At 48.3% G+C, this 14,542-nt stretch overlaps 1 long non-coding RNA gene across 36 annotated transcripts in view; it reads right to left on the reverse strand.

Moving 5' to 3' along the window:
* LOC128115271 (uncharacterized) overlaps window positions 1-14,542 on the reverse strand; it is a 307,172-nt gene that overhangs the window by 128,053 nt on the left and 164,577 nt on the right. For 34 of the 36 annotated variants that reach the window (XR_008220070.1, XR_008220073.1, XR_008220074.1 and 31 more), the window contains 2 exons: window positions 9,200-9,286; window positions 6,349-7,250 (listed from right to left, as the gene is read on the reverse strand). The exons of the other annotated variants lie outside the window; for them this stretch is intronic. This is a non-coding gene — a long non-coding RNA (uncharacterized LOC128115271). The remainder of the gene's footprint in view (window positions 1-6,348; window positions 7,251-9,199; window positions 9,287-14,542) is intronic. 36 annotated transcript variants of the gene reach the window in all.

Raw genomic sequence — 14,542 nt, forward strand, 5'->3', positions numbered from 1 at the left:
GTCCCACCCCTGGATGAACACCACAGGTGGTCCACAGCTGCAGAAAGGGAGTCAGTTTTCTCCAGTGACAATTCCTGCATGGGTCGTTCAATCCCGAGTGGTCAGCTGTGGAGACGGGAGCATTGCTAAATGGATTCAGTAGTTTGGAAAGACATGATATCCATGTATGCACACGTATGTGTGTGTGAACATGAATATACATGAAACAGAAACAATTAAAGAAGAGATCATGAATTTGGGAGGGGTACACAGGAGGAATTTGGGAAGGAGAGAAGGGCAGGGGTAATCACACACGATGTTCATGTAGGAAGTTCTCAAAAGAAAAATAATTTTAAAAAATGTTGTTTGGCATTCATCTGCTGCTTAGGCTGTGGTGTACACCTGCAGCATTCCCTTGCTCTCCGGACACCCACAGGGACCTATTAACGCGTGCTCTGTGAGTCCATAGCCAACAGACCCCACAAGCACCACATCAAGGTGTTACCTGCTCCCCACTCTGTTCCCCCGCTGGCTGCCAACTCCTGTGGTGAAACTTCTGAGCCCATGCCATGCTCTTGCCTGCCTGTCTGTCCACAGCATTAATAACTCCTCTAAAAAACTGCTTACCCCTAACATTCCATCTCAATGTCCCTCTTGAGCCCCACTACCCAAGTCCTTTTTCCGTACATAAGGAAGTATAAGTACATGTTTAAAAAAAAAAAAAGACAGGGTTAGTGGAGGCCAGCTCCCACCTTTTCCAGGGTTCCTATAAAGAGGAGAGAGAGATAAGAAAATATTAAATAGAAAAATAGAGGAAGAGAAGAGACACAGGATAGCTTCGGGAGGACCTGGGTCAATACCCAACGGCCCCTTCTGCCTCCTCAAAAGGGCTTTTTATAACAATGTCAAGGGGCAGGACAAAGACCTCCCCCTTGCTAGATCAAAGCACACTGCACAGCCAAGTGTAGACCCTTCCAAACACCTAGTAACCATGCCCATAGTCAAGCCATCCCCTTATGCAGCCTTGCTGGGTAAAGCAAGCTCAGATTCTCTGACCCTGAGTAACTTGGGCCTCCACACAGGGTCAAGACAGGGAAAATTATAAGGCCATGGAAAGTAAAAGGAGCCCGTCACTCCCAAGTCTGGTAGAGACCTCTTGCCAGCTAAGAATCAAGATGGCCAGCACAATTCCCAACTTTAGCTATAATGCATGCCAATACAGAGGTAAATTTTCTTTTGTACACAAATTAGAATGTGAAAATAGCAATAAACCAGGCCTAAGGCCTACGTTTATGTAACCTCAGGCAAGGCCTCACTCCTCCCAGGATGTGTATCAGTAATCTCACAAAAAAACTATTAACTTTTGCTTACAGGAGTGAGATCCTAGCTCCCAGCATCCCCAGGATGGAGAGTTTCATTTTATCAAGTATAATCCTGCCGGAAGCACCTCAGGAAACACCCTGCAATCTTATTTAAACTTCTCGGCCACCATTTGGAGAAAACAGCTTCAGAGCTCTGTTATGGAATATTAGTTTAAGACATGTTACATTTGTTTATGCTGTGGAATATTTGGTTAGTGATGCAAAGATGTGTTACATTCTTTTATGTTGCATTTGTTTAACTCTGTAAAGCTCTGTTACTTTGCCTGCCTAAAACACCTGATGCTCTAAGAAAGAGATGAACAGCCAATAGCAAGGCAGGAGAGAGATAGATGGGACCGAAAGGCAGAGAGAATAAACAGGAGGAGAAATCTAGGGAAGAGAACAAGGAGCGGGAAGATGAGAAAGAGAGGAAGATGCCAGGGAGCAGCCACCCAGCCAGCCATGGAGTAAGAAGGAAAGAAAGATATACAGACTAAAGAAAGGTAAAAATCCCAGAAGCAAAGCGTAGTTAAAGAGAAACGGGATAATTCAAGTTAGAAAAGCTGGCTAGAAACAAGCCAAGCTAAGGCCAGGCATTCATAAGTAAGAATAAGTCTCCCTGTATTTGAGAGCTCAGTGGCGGGCCCCCAAAGAGTAAAAAAAAACCAACTACACAGCTCATCAAGACTCCATCTATGGCTTTTGGAAAGACAATGAAGTATGGCTCTCCTTTGAGAAGCCCACACCAGGCTCCCACGTGTGCCGCCTTCTTTCCTTGATCACCTCCTCTTTATAATTTCTTTTAAAGTTTTATTACTTTTTATATGTTCATGGGTGCACCACAGCACATGTGTAGAGGTCAGAGGGCAAGCTACAGGAGTCAGTTCTCTTCCTTCCACCGTGTGGGTCCCGGGGAATAAACTCAGGTCATCATCATGACAGCCGCCTTTCTCTACCGGGTCTTCTTACCTGCTCCACTAACTTTCTATTAACCCCTCTTAAATACGGACACGACTAATCCACACATCAATTCACAGCAGTGGGGGTTGCCTATACGAGACCTGCCCAAGTTCCATCTAGTCACAATCCCAGCGTGGATGGGGGAGGGGCGCTCAAGTCACCTCCCCCCGCCCGCCCCCCCCCACACACACAATAGAAGAGCTGTTGGCTGTTGAGGGAGGGAGGAGAGCCACTTTTTCTCTGGGGATGTGATCACTAGGAAGTTGCCTATTCCCAAGAATATATCTCCAAAGCCATTCATGGATGGTCAGCACTAGTTGAACCTAGGGGGACGATGATGACGATGACATGAAATCATGAGGGAAACAGGTTGGTGTGTCACAGGGTAAGTTGGAGGGTGGTAGAGGGTAGTAGATACAATCAAAATAAACTGTACAAATGCATGTGGTTTTCAAAGAATACTTTTTGGTTGCTGTTGTTGTTTGTTTTTTTGAGACAGGGTTTCTCTGTGTAGCTTTGTGCCTTTCCTGGAACTCGCTCTGTAGACCAGGCTGGCCTTGAACTCACAGAGATCCGCCTGCCTCTGCCTCCTGAGTGCTGGGATTAAAGGCGTGCGCCACCACCGCCCGGCAAGAATACATTTTTTAAATGATTTGTTTTAGATGTTTTTTTGAATAAACTGTACCTCCTCTTTGGATTGGCTCCTGAAATTTTGCTTCGAAGCCCAGGATACAGCTGAGGCGTGGTCCCTAAAGAATTAAGGGACCACAGTCTGCTGTGGACATCAGCTTATGGCTGTGCATCTCCTGCCAGCCTGAAGAGGGAAATGCTGTCACACCTTCCTCAGTGCCTCCCACTCTCACACCCCCACGCTCTCGGGATTTATTAAGACCAGAGGAACGATGCTATCACAGGGCTTGGGTTTTTGTTACTTTGTTTTTTTTACTTTGTAATTATTTTTAAAAATAGATTATCTTTAACATACTTTATCTTGATTACTGTTTCCTCTCATTCTACTCCTCTCAATTCCTCCCTACCTCACCTCCTGTTCAGATCCACTCCCTTCTGTCTCTCACTAGAAAACAAATAGGCTTTTAGGGATAATAATATACTACTAATATAATAAAAACTAACACATCCAAATTGGACACAAGGAACCAAGAGAAGGCACAAGAATCAGAGACCCACTCAACTGCACACTCAGGAAACCTATCAAAACATGAAACTGGAAGCTATAATATCTACAAAGAGGATCTGCTGCTGACCATGAAGGCCCTGCGCATGCTGCCTCAGACTCTGAGTCCATACGAACTTTGTTTAGCTGGTTTAGAAGGCCTTGTTTTCTTGCTGAACTCCATGCCCTCTGGATCTTACACCCTTTCTCCCTCCTTATGCACAGGGTTCCCTGAGCTCTGAGGGGAAAGATTTGATGGAGACATCCCATTCAGGGCTGAGTGTTCCCAGATCTCTCGCTCTCTGCATAATGTCTACCTGCGGGTGTCTATTTGTTCCCATTTGCTAAGGAGGACACTCACTCCTCTGAGGATGGCTAAGCAAGGCGCTGATCTGCTTCCCTGGCCAGAGTGCTATTGTAGAGAAGTTTTATTTCTTAACTAAATATGTCGTGGCAATCACTGTGCAATCAATGTCTGCATATGAGACTTGAGAAGTGAAGGAAAATGGTCATACTTGCTTTAGAAAACAAGACATGTTAATGCTTTAGCCTCTAATGCCACCAAAGCAGGAAGCAGAGTCTGAAGACACATGTTTTCAAGAGTAAAGCCACCCACAGGTAAGACTCAGGGTTAGGGTTAGGTTATAGGAAATGGACTTCAGGTACCGCCACAGTGTGAGTATGAGGTCTGGGGTGGGGTGGGGGTGGGGGACTAGGAAGGGAGAAATGATCAAAGTTTGCTGTATACACGTATGAAATTCTCGAGGAACAAAATACGTATTTTAAATATGGAAGCTACAGCACCAAGGGCTGGGTCCACTCAAATGAGGTTCCTCTCCCAACTCCTCCCTCATTCCCTGCTTAGAGGGAAAGAGCCAGATCAGTGCCCCCATGGGATCGATGAAATCCAACCAGAGACACAAAGCTGAGTGTCACGGACAAGGTGGTTTGCTAGCCTTCCAGAAATAGACACAGCTGTGACTGCAGCGTCTCCACCTACACCCAGTCTGCAGGGATAATCTCTCCCTAGGAAGACCACCCAATGTTTACTTTTAAAGGATGCCCCAAAAGGACTGCAATTTGATGGCAGCTCTCCTGCCCGTGCCCCCAGCCTTCGACCACACTCTCAGCCCACATCTGCCCACGGACCTCTCCTGCCCAGAGCCCAGCCCTCTAGGTGACAATCGCTCACATGCTTCGGGCGATGACTTGGGTGGTTGAATTGAGAAAATACTCTGTTTTTTTTGTTTGTTTGTTTCCACACATAACATTTTCAGCTGGACAGTACTAACTCTGACTGAAGCTGTGCGGCTGACTTTTGTCCAGAGATGTGGAGTAAACCCCACTTACAGTGACAAGTAATGAAGATCCAGCAGTGCAATACAGAGTACCCTTCCCATAAAAGACCCCGGGACTTGACTGCTCTTCATCAATTGGCACAAAAGAGCATCTAGCTCCCCACCAGGGCTAGAAAACCTGCCTCTCTCAGTTCTCCACCACCTCCTTGCTGACCTCTCCTCATTCTCCACCATCTCCTTGCTGACCTCTCCTCATTATCCACCACCTCCTTGCTGGCCTCTCCTCATTCTCCACCACCTCCTCGCTGGCCTCTCCTCATTATCCACCACCTCCTTGCTGGCCTCTCCTCATTCTCCACCACCTCCTCGCTGGCCTCTCCTCATTCTCCACCATCTCCTCGCTGGCCTCTCCTCATTCTCCACCACCTCCTCGCTGGCCTCTCCTCATTCTCCACCACCTCCTCGCTGGCCTCTCCTCATTCTCCACCACCTCCTTGCGCCAATTGCTGATGGTGGCAAGGCTGGTCTCCCTAGCCTACCTCTTTGCAAGCTGTTTGCATGCAGTCAGTCCCTCTTGTCAAGGCATGAGGGAGGGCAGAGATGGAGGCTGCTTCAGGTTTTTACTGTGTCTCGGGGTTGCTCCTGGGAACTCAGCACAGTAAAAAGAGGAGCCCCAGATACCAACAGACCTCATCCAGCACTATCGCAACCACTACCCCATGTGGCTCCCTCCTGGGGACTTGAACTGAAGGACTTCAGCAGCCAAGTGCCAAGTGCCGCAACACATGGCATTCGCTGTGAAACCTGTGTGTCCAGAGACAGTTTGGTACTCAGCAATCAAAAACATCTTCATTCACTGTCTCAGCTAGGGTTACTATTGCTGTGATGAAACAGTGCGACTGGAAACAAGTTGGGGAGGGAAGGGATCATTGGGTTTACACTGTCACATCACTGTTCCTCATCAAAGGAAGTCAGAGCAGGAACCTGGAGGCAGGAGCTGATGTGGAGGCCATGGAGGGGTGCTGCTTACTGGCTTGCTCCCCATGGCTTACTCAGCCTGCTTTCTTATAGAACCCAGGACCACCAGCCCAGAGATGACACTACCCATCATAGGCTGGGCCCTCCCCTATCAACCACTAATTAAGAAAATGCCCTCCAGGCTTCCCTACAGCCCAACCTTATGGGGGCATTTTCTCAACTGGGGCTCCCTCCTCTCAAATGACTCTAGATTGTGTCAAGTTCACAGTAAATCAGCCAGCACACTTGTCCCCTTGTCAACTTGACACAAAACAGTTTTTAAGACATAACCTTTCCCTTTTCTGGTTCATCCCCATGATTGTAAAGACTAATTCAAACACTTTAAAAGTTCAGTCTCTGTCAAAATCCAAAGTCTCCTTTAAAATCTGAAATCTAAATTCAAAATCTCTCAACTGTGGGTTCCTATAAAATAAAAAATAAGCTAAACACTTTCCTACTTCAAGAGGGAAAAACCAGGGCATGGTCACAATCTGAACAAAGCAAAACCAAACTCCAACAGCGTAAATGCTTCGGTGTCCAATATCTGGGATTTACTCACGATTTTCTGGGCTCTTCTAAAGGGCTCGGGTCACTTCTCCAGCTCCGCCCTCTGCAGCACACATAGCTTGTCTTCCAGGCTCCAGCCGGCTCCACTCCACAGCTGCTTTGCTCTTGGTGGTTGTCCCATGGTCCTGCCACCTCAAAATGCCGGGGTCTTCTGCTTCAACTGGGCTGCACCTTCGCCAGTGGCCCCCCACAGTGCCAAGCCTCAGCTGTTCTGCATGACTCCTTCGTGCCCTCAAAACCAGGACCACCTGGGTGACTCTTACACTATCCAGTTCAGCTGCCAGGATGAGGTACAACCTTGGCCACCTCTGAACACAGCTTGCATGTGCCGGCCCTGAGGAAACACTTTCCTGAAGATTTCACCTCAAGGATGCTGGTCTCTTCTTAATCACAGCCGATTCTTCGGCCCCAGCTGACCAGCGTCCATTGTCCCAGCAAAACAAAGGTTTTCACTTCAGTGGTTCTGTTCTCTTGTTAATCACAGCTATTTCTTCAGCTCCAGCTGACCAGTCACCACAGACTCTTCATACAAATGGCCCAACAGGGTCTGTGCTTCCTTCTGAAACTTGGAAAGCCGGGCCTCCATTGTCTGAACTGATATCGGCATTCTCTTCTTCAAACCTCCAACAGAACAACCCACTGAACTCTCAACACTCAATAACTTTTCCAGCCCAAAGTCCTTGCACAATCCTCCTCAAAACATGGTCAGGCCTGTCACAGCGATTTGCTTCTGTTCTGGTACCAATTTCTGTCTTTGGTAAGGTTACTACTGCTATGATGAAACGCCATGACCAAAAACAAGTCGGAGAGTAAAGGGTTTGTTTGGCTTACACTTCCACATCCATAGATCATCACTGAAGGAAGCCAAGTCAGGAACTCAAGCAGGGCAGGAACCTGAAGACAGAGGCCATGGAGGAGTGATGCTTACTGGCTTGCTCCTCATGACTTGCTCAGCCTGCTTTCTCATAGAACCCAGGACCACCAGCCCAGGGGTGGCCCCACCCACAATGGGGCTGGGCCCTCCCCCATCCACCACTAATTAAGAAAATGCTCTCCAGGCTTGCCTGCAGCCCGATCAGATGGAGGCATTTTCTCAGCTGAGGTTCCCTCCCCTCAGATGACTCTGGCCTGTGTCAAGTCGACATAAAATTAGCCAGCACACGTGCTCTTACTGAAACTTGAGAGCCTGGCTCATCTTATTTTCGTCTTTGTTTTGATCAAAGGTAAAAACATTTTTTACAAAAAGACATTATTGGGTGGTAAATAGTCTGCCTAACTCATGGCGTTTTTTTCTTAAGGTGGGAAGAGGGTGGATGTGCGGCATCAAACGGAGCAGCAGACTGAGGCTCCCGTCCATCTGGCCAGGAGCTGGGCTGTCTTGGTGTGCACTACAACCAATGGAATCAGAGGCTTCAGATTCATGGGGTGGGGACTTCTCTCTCGGTCACTCTTGTGTCTCTTAAGTCCTCCAGCCTAACCAGCTGTCACTACCTGGGGCACCAGGGTGCAATGGAAGCATAGACATATGCCTGCCCTTGTCTCAGGGATCCTGCACCTAGTTTCAGCCTGCATGGGATCTGCTGTTTCTGTGCCTCTCCAGGGGGCATGGTCACTCTCTTGCCCTTTCTGAGCTGCAATGGGAATGCCTACAGCCTGAGAGCCATGTCTCTTCACGTGGCCTTCCCTCCCCAGACTTGCCACCATGGCCACATCTACAAGGACACTGGTCATGTGGCATTAGTGATCCCTTTAATAACCACACGTTGACTTGTTGCTCCAGTCAAGGTACTTTCTTCCAGCGACCATCACTTTGAAAGGTCATAGAGCTGACGACTCTAACATGTGAGTTTAGGTAGAGGTGTATCAGCCCCACATACCTATGTCATGGCCTGACTGGTACCTGGGCCTTCCCAGCCATCTCTACTGGCTCATAGTCTACCCTGAGCCAAGCATGTGGCACACTGTTTCCTGCAGTCCCACAATCCCCCATAAGTTCCTCATTGCCATCTCTTTGTCCACCTAGGAACTCATCCCCCCAGGAAGAACGAACCCTAAGATCATCCCTCTCCAGCGCTGCCTGGCCTCCAGTCCCACCCCTGATCTCTCACCCCAGATGACTCTGCACATGTGGACTTCTAGGTTGGACCTCCTTCCCACTGGCCAGCGCATCTCGCTTCACCTCCCTTCTGACTGGTACCCGGGCAGTACTCTTTCACTAATAATGTGGATGACAGAAGGAATGGAAAATCATCACACCAACAGCCCCCCAAACCCCACCCCCCAATCATGGAGAAAGGCTCTGGTCTCTCCAGCTGCTCATCAGCATCTGGAGAGGTAGCTATTCGTCCTGAGGACCGGACATTGTCTCCTTAGTGCTCACAATGTTGCTTGGCAATTCTGGACTGTTGTTCTAGGGAGTTCTCTGCCAAGGAGGGAAGAGCTGGGGGGAGGGTGGAGAGACCCTCCCACCTTATGCTCACTTCTCACCTCATCCTGACTCTGTGCTGTGCAAACGCTCACAGCAGCACTGAGACTGTCTTTCAAGTCATGACAGTCACACCTGAAATCGCCCTGCTGTCCCAGAAATGGCCAAGATGCCAGCCCTCCCCAGTCTGCAGTCCCAAAGGGAAGAACAGGCTTCCTGAAGGTGGCTGTGCCTGGTAAAGACTTGGTATCTCTCTGCTGGTGTGTCCCTCAGAAGTTCAAGGGCCCAGAGGTCATGGGTTCCCTTGGTTTTTTTTGTCAACTGGTCCTGTCAAACAACCGTTTCAACTGCCAAAGTCCAGAAGTTTTTGCCCCAACCTCATCTCAAAGTGACCTTTTTTTTTTGTTTTTTGTTTTACCTGCTGGCTTCCCTTCATGCCAGAGGACACATGATACAAGGAACAAACAAACACGGAGCTCGTGGGTGTCTGGTGACAGGCATACTTCTGAAAAAGAAACGGGAAATTGTAAAGGAGAAATGAAAGATAACGTGGGAAGAATTAGCAAAGGGCAGATAGGCTGGGTGCCTCTCCAGGCATAGGGATGTGGAGAAGGAGCCTGGGCGGCTGTTGTCATCCCTGGCTGCAGTGCTCACTGAGGACATGCCCACCGTGGCTGCTGCTCTTTAGGCTGCATGCTTCTTCTCCCATCTCCCTTGCTTCCCCTGAGGTAAGACATGTCCCCATGCAGATGCATGCTGGGATCACTGAGGGAGATGCCTTTCCCATCCCCCACTGGGAATTGGTGCCACAAGCCAGGTGAGTTCACACACTCCCCACTTGCAAAGGGCACTAGAACACAGATCGATTTCTGTTGACCTTGCCTTCTTGGGGTTCTCATTCTCTCTAAACCCATCTTCTCAGCTTTTCCTCCCTCTCCTCCTCCATCCCCGGCAGAGGGACTGTGCTCAGGGGAGCTAAGGAGACATGAAAAGCTTGAGCTAGAGACTCCAGCAGCATTGATGGTGTCCAGGGGTCCACTCTGCCACACCATCACACAGAATACACACCGTGGAAGGAAAGATGCAAGCAGGACAGCGTGGGCTCATTTGAAATTCAAAAACCATCAGACTTACTCTTCGCTCTGAGGACAAACCCCCTCCCCATTCATCTCTGTCATAAAGAGAGCTATTTTAGAGGTCATTGTGCAGAAGAACGTCGCTTTAATCCTTCCTACACCCAAGGAAGCCATAAATATATCTTCTGCTGGGAGGCGACAAGAAAAGCAATAATGTTGCCTCTTTTCTTCACAGGAAAAAAAAAAAAAGATAGCTTCTTATTTTTATGTAAAAGAGTTGTCAAGACACTTATATTTTTCCTAGCATTAAAAGTTATTTTTTTTATTCCACTTAATTGTTCATTGAGATTTCAAAACCAAATCTGCCTCCTTGCCAAATATCTTTGTAATATGTACATTTCCCACTGGCTTATTATAATAGGTTTTCTCATGGGATTCAGCCACCCCAGCATCTGCTTTGTTATGATATTATAACAATAATTAACATTTCTCACTTTTACTGTATAGCCAGCCTTTGATCCATATTTTAACAAAAAATGTAATAACAATGCTCTTTCACAGAGCATCCTTCAACCCGGAGCCTCAAAGTCGTTGGCAGCATCATATTATAACCAGAGAGAGTTGCATTCAGTCCTGAAACCCTCTCGACACCCCATGGGGTCCAGACACAGCAGGCAGCTTCCCTGGGGGGAAATGGGGAAGAAAGGTCAGTGAATTGCCAGGCAGTTGAGTGGATGGCAGGAAGCTTGACTAGAAAGGAGATGGTTCAGCATTCCGGGTCAGGGATCCGAAGGGAAGCATCAGTGGGATCTGCGTTTAAAGTAAAGAGAGGGACAGAGAGAAGCAAGAGGCTCTGAGCTTCCTGTGATGGGGATTTGGACAAACATCAAGTCTGACTCCACCGACGCTGATGAGCACCAACTTCTTGCTTGTTTCACATCTGGAGATAGGACCCAGGAGACGGGACCAGTGAGAGGCTCCTGACACTCCAAAAATGATGTTCCCTCTCCCTCCCAAGCGCAGTTGGCAACCACCAGGAGGCGCTGCTTGTACTCAGGCCAAGAGCAAACTGCACTCAAAACACAGTGAGCTCATCTCTCCTGCTTCCCCCGGGGGCCCTAACCCCTAACTCTCAGGCTTCCTTACTGAAGGAGTTGAGTTCTTTCTGAGGGTAATGCACTGTGATGACAAACCGAGAGAGGCCAGGGGTCACTCTTGAAGCCAGAAAAGATGAGTGTTAACTCTTGCAGGAACTGTCTCGTTATTCATCTAGCGCCAGGTAAACACTGAACGCTTCCTCTTCTCTTAGCTTCACTCTGATTTACAAAAGCTCAGGCACATGTAAAGATGGGCCACCAGGGCATCCATGATGGAACCAGTGTGCTCACTACAGAGAAGGAACTTAGAAGGGACCTGGGGTGAGCAGGAACCTAAGGGCTGCAACGTGAGAAGAAAGGACAGCCCAGGTCCAGTGTGAAGCAGGTACCTCAGCAGCCAAGGTTCCCACGAGTCGCTCGGGTTCCACCACGCTCTCCATGGGTTGAGACACTGAATGTGGCAACAGCCTTATGATGAGACCATGCTATTATGCCCGTTCAGAAGCCGGCAGGTTTAAGATTTCCCGGGGTAGAGATAGGCACAGGCGTGAGAGTAGTGTGGTGTGAGGTGCACCAGAGCCGTGGGTTTATACAGATGCTGGGGGCATGCATGCAGACTCCAAAACGCTTCAGATATAAGTGAAGGGAAGAGAAGAAAGAGGGGAGTGGGGAGTGGAGGAGAATCAGTACGGGCAAATGGAGAAGAGATAGAAGGAAGAGGAAGGAAAGGAAGAAGCAAAAAGAGGGGTGGACGGCGCAGGAAGAGTATGGCAAATGGCATGTTTACATCCTCTTCCCAGCTCTCTCTCATCTGTGTATTGCCATCATGCCAATCCCACGAGGCCCCGCTGTTGTCCCCTATTATGGGAACAAACTTCCAAGCTAGCTCAGCTAGGAGCCATCTCTAGAGGAGGCACAGCTGCACGAAACCATCTCTGGCCCCCTCCCATTCTCCCGTCCACAAGGACAGAGGACAAGTGTCAGTAAGTCTGAATCGACTGTAGTAAAGTAAAAGCCTGTGTCTGCTCCTGCCTGTTCTTCAAGGGCCCCCAGACCTACACACTGGCAAAGACACTCTCCTCTGACCCCTGGCACTCTGATTTTCACCTCTGCTGAAATAAGAACAAACATCATGATACCAGTGTTTCGATAAAGACCATTTCAAGCCAGTCCATAGAGCAAACGTTTGGCTCGATTTTCAAAGCAATTTAGCCCATCTCTGCACTTCAGTGTGTGTGTGTGTGTGTGTGTGTGTGTGTGTGTGTGTGTGTGTGTGTGTGTGTGTGTGTGTGTGTCAGTGGCCCTCCTTTCAGCAGATTTTCATTTCATGTGCAAATAACAGGAGCAGGACCTGGCTGTGCAGACGGACAGAGAGCGCGCCTCCCACAGCAGAGCACACAGTGAGGAAGGTGTTTGGCTCTCCTCCCAGGCCTGGAAACCCAGAAGCCCATGTCACTGTGAGCTTCCAAAGTCCCTGTTGGAGTTTTATTCCTGTTGGTGTGAGGAACACCAAAGGTGACTGACAGGAGAAAAGGGCTCACACCTCGCTTACACTTTGGGGTCACACTCCATCACTGAGGGAAGTCAGGGCAGGACCCTGGAGCAAAAATCAAGAAGGATGCTGCTTGATGGCTCTCTTTGTTATACAGCCCCAAACCACCTGCCCAGGGAATGGTGCTGTCCACTGGCAAGCTGAGCCCTCCTGTGTCAGTATCAATCAAGACAATCCCTGACAAACACGTTAAAAAAACCAGCCTGGTCTATGGGATCCCTCTCGGGTGACTCTAGGCTGTGTTGAATTGACAGATACAATAGTCACTATCCCACACAGCCCCAGGCCACTCTGCTCTGCAAATTCAAGTCCACAGCTCTGAGAAGCTCAAGTCCATTCTCTTTTCCTATAAGTTGGGAGAGGAGGCTAAAAGTGTTATTTAAAAAAATGTTAATTTACACCCTGGTGCCAACAGGGGAGGCTGAGCCAAGTCTGTTTCCATTGCAAAAAGAATGTTTTTCATTTATGTGTAAATGATTCCAATTCTGCCTGTCCCCCTGGGGTGGGTCCTCAGCTCTCACCCTCCTCAGCCACATGGGCTGACCTCGAATACTTTCTTTACAGAGGGCTTTTAAATACCACTGTCTTTCTAGAAAAGGAGCTAATCTAATGAACAATGCTTGATCTAAAAAGCTTTACCATAAAAGCAATGGAGGGAATCGAGAATTGTCTAAATAAGAGCGTGCTCTCTCCGCACAGCTATACAGAGAAGGCCAGTCCTAGAACACACTGGTGATTAATTCAGTCAGAAGGAAAATAAAACCTGCCGCAAAGCCGCATGCTGGAATGTAGGTGGTGTCCTGGAACACAGAGTCCCGAGCCATCAAACATCTGAGCTTCCTGTGTTTGCTGCTCCGATACTCACCCAACGCCTTCAGAAAGGTGTGAAAATTCTGCCCCCCCCCAAACACACACCAGTGAGCCTGGCTACATACACAGCTGACAGTACTGTCCCTGGACCCTTCCAGGGCTGAATCATGGCTGAAGAAGTGGAATGAACTCATCCAGAGAGTACTCAAAACACCCGCCGCTGTATTTCTCGGGCTGCTCAAACATCCTATGGGGGAAATGCAAACACGTTCATGGTTCTCTCGGCTTCCTGTAGTGTCAGAGGGCAAATGCTAGCCAGCAGGGAAAATGAAATCAAACAGATATGAAAGGGAATAAAGATGACAAAATCATACGAGACCCCCGACCTCCCTGAGGAGGAGGTGCAGGCAGTTAATGGTTTGCTGGCTGAACAGAGACATTTTCTACAGTGGTGTAGCCACTGGTACATTGCCCATGTTCCTGTAAATAACCCCTAACCGGGAACACGATCCTGTAACCAACCCTAAGGGATTCACTGAGACACACACACAGAGACTCACTCACACACACACACACACACACACACACACACACACACACACACACACCCAGACTCGCGCCACACACTCACAAAAACCATGAAGACAAAAGGGGGCTATTGGGAAGAGGAAAGGGTTAATGGGAGTGAGTGAGGGCAATGGGGGGCGAATGGACCCATCATAAACATCTATGAAAAATGTTGTAATGAAACCCAGTGTTATGTATAGTTAATATATGCTAATAAAACACTTAGAATGAAACTTAAATAAAAGAAGGATGATGACTGTCTATTTGGATAGGAAGTCACCCACTTGGAGAACCAGAATTATCCTCCTGCCCCTGGTAATGGCTCTAAAGAAAACCTCACTTAAGATTGTGGTCCCAAGCCTGAAGCCTGGAACACTGTTGTTTACAAGTTCAGATTAAACGTCACTAAAATTCATTAAAAGTAAAATGTTGGAACAAGGCCCAAATTGTAGCACAGGAAGCTGTACTTTGCTTCCCAATGTCCTTCCCATGCTGTCCACAAGAGAGATGCCACAATCCGTGGCTCTGCCCCAGAGGATAGCAGTTCCGATGAAGTCCAAGTTAGCCAGAGGACACCCACTTTTCAGCAGCTGATATCTGAGTGTGCATACTGACCTCAGTATTCTGGTCATCTACATGGCCTGAGATTTGGGGAAAGC

The sequence above is a fragment of the Peromyscus californicus genome, unplaced genomic scaffold (genome assembly GCF_007827085.1).
Source record: "Peromyscus californicus insignis strain IS unplaced genomic scaffold, ASM782708v3 Scaffold_1__1_contigs__length_55948999, whole genome shotgun sequence".
NCBI classification, from domain to species: domain Eukaryota; kingdom Metazoa; phylum Chordata; class Mammalia; order Rodentia; family Cricetidae; genus Peromyscus; species Peromyscus californicus.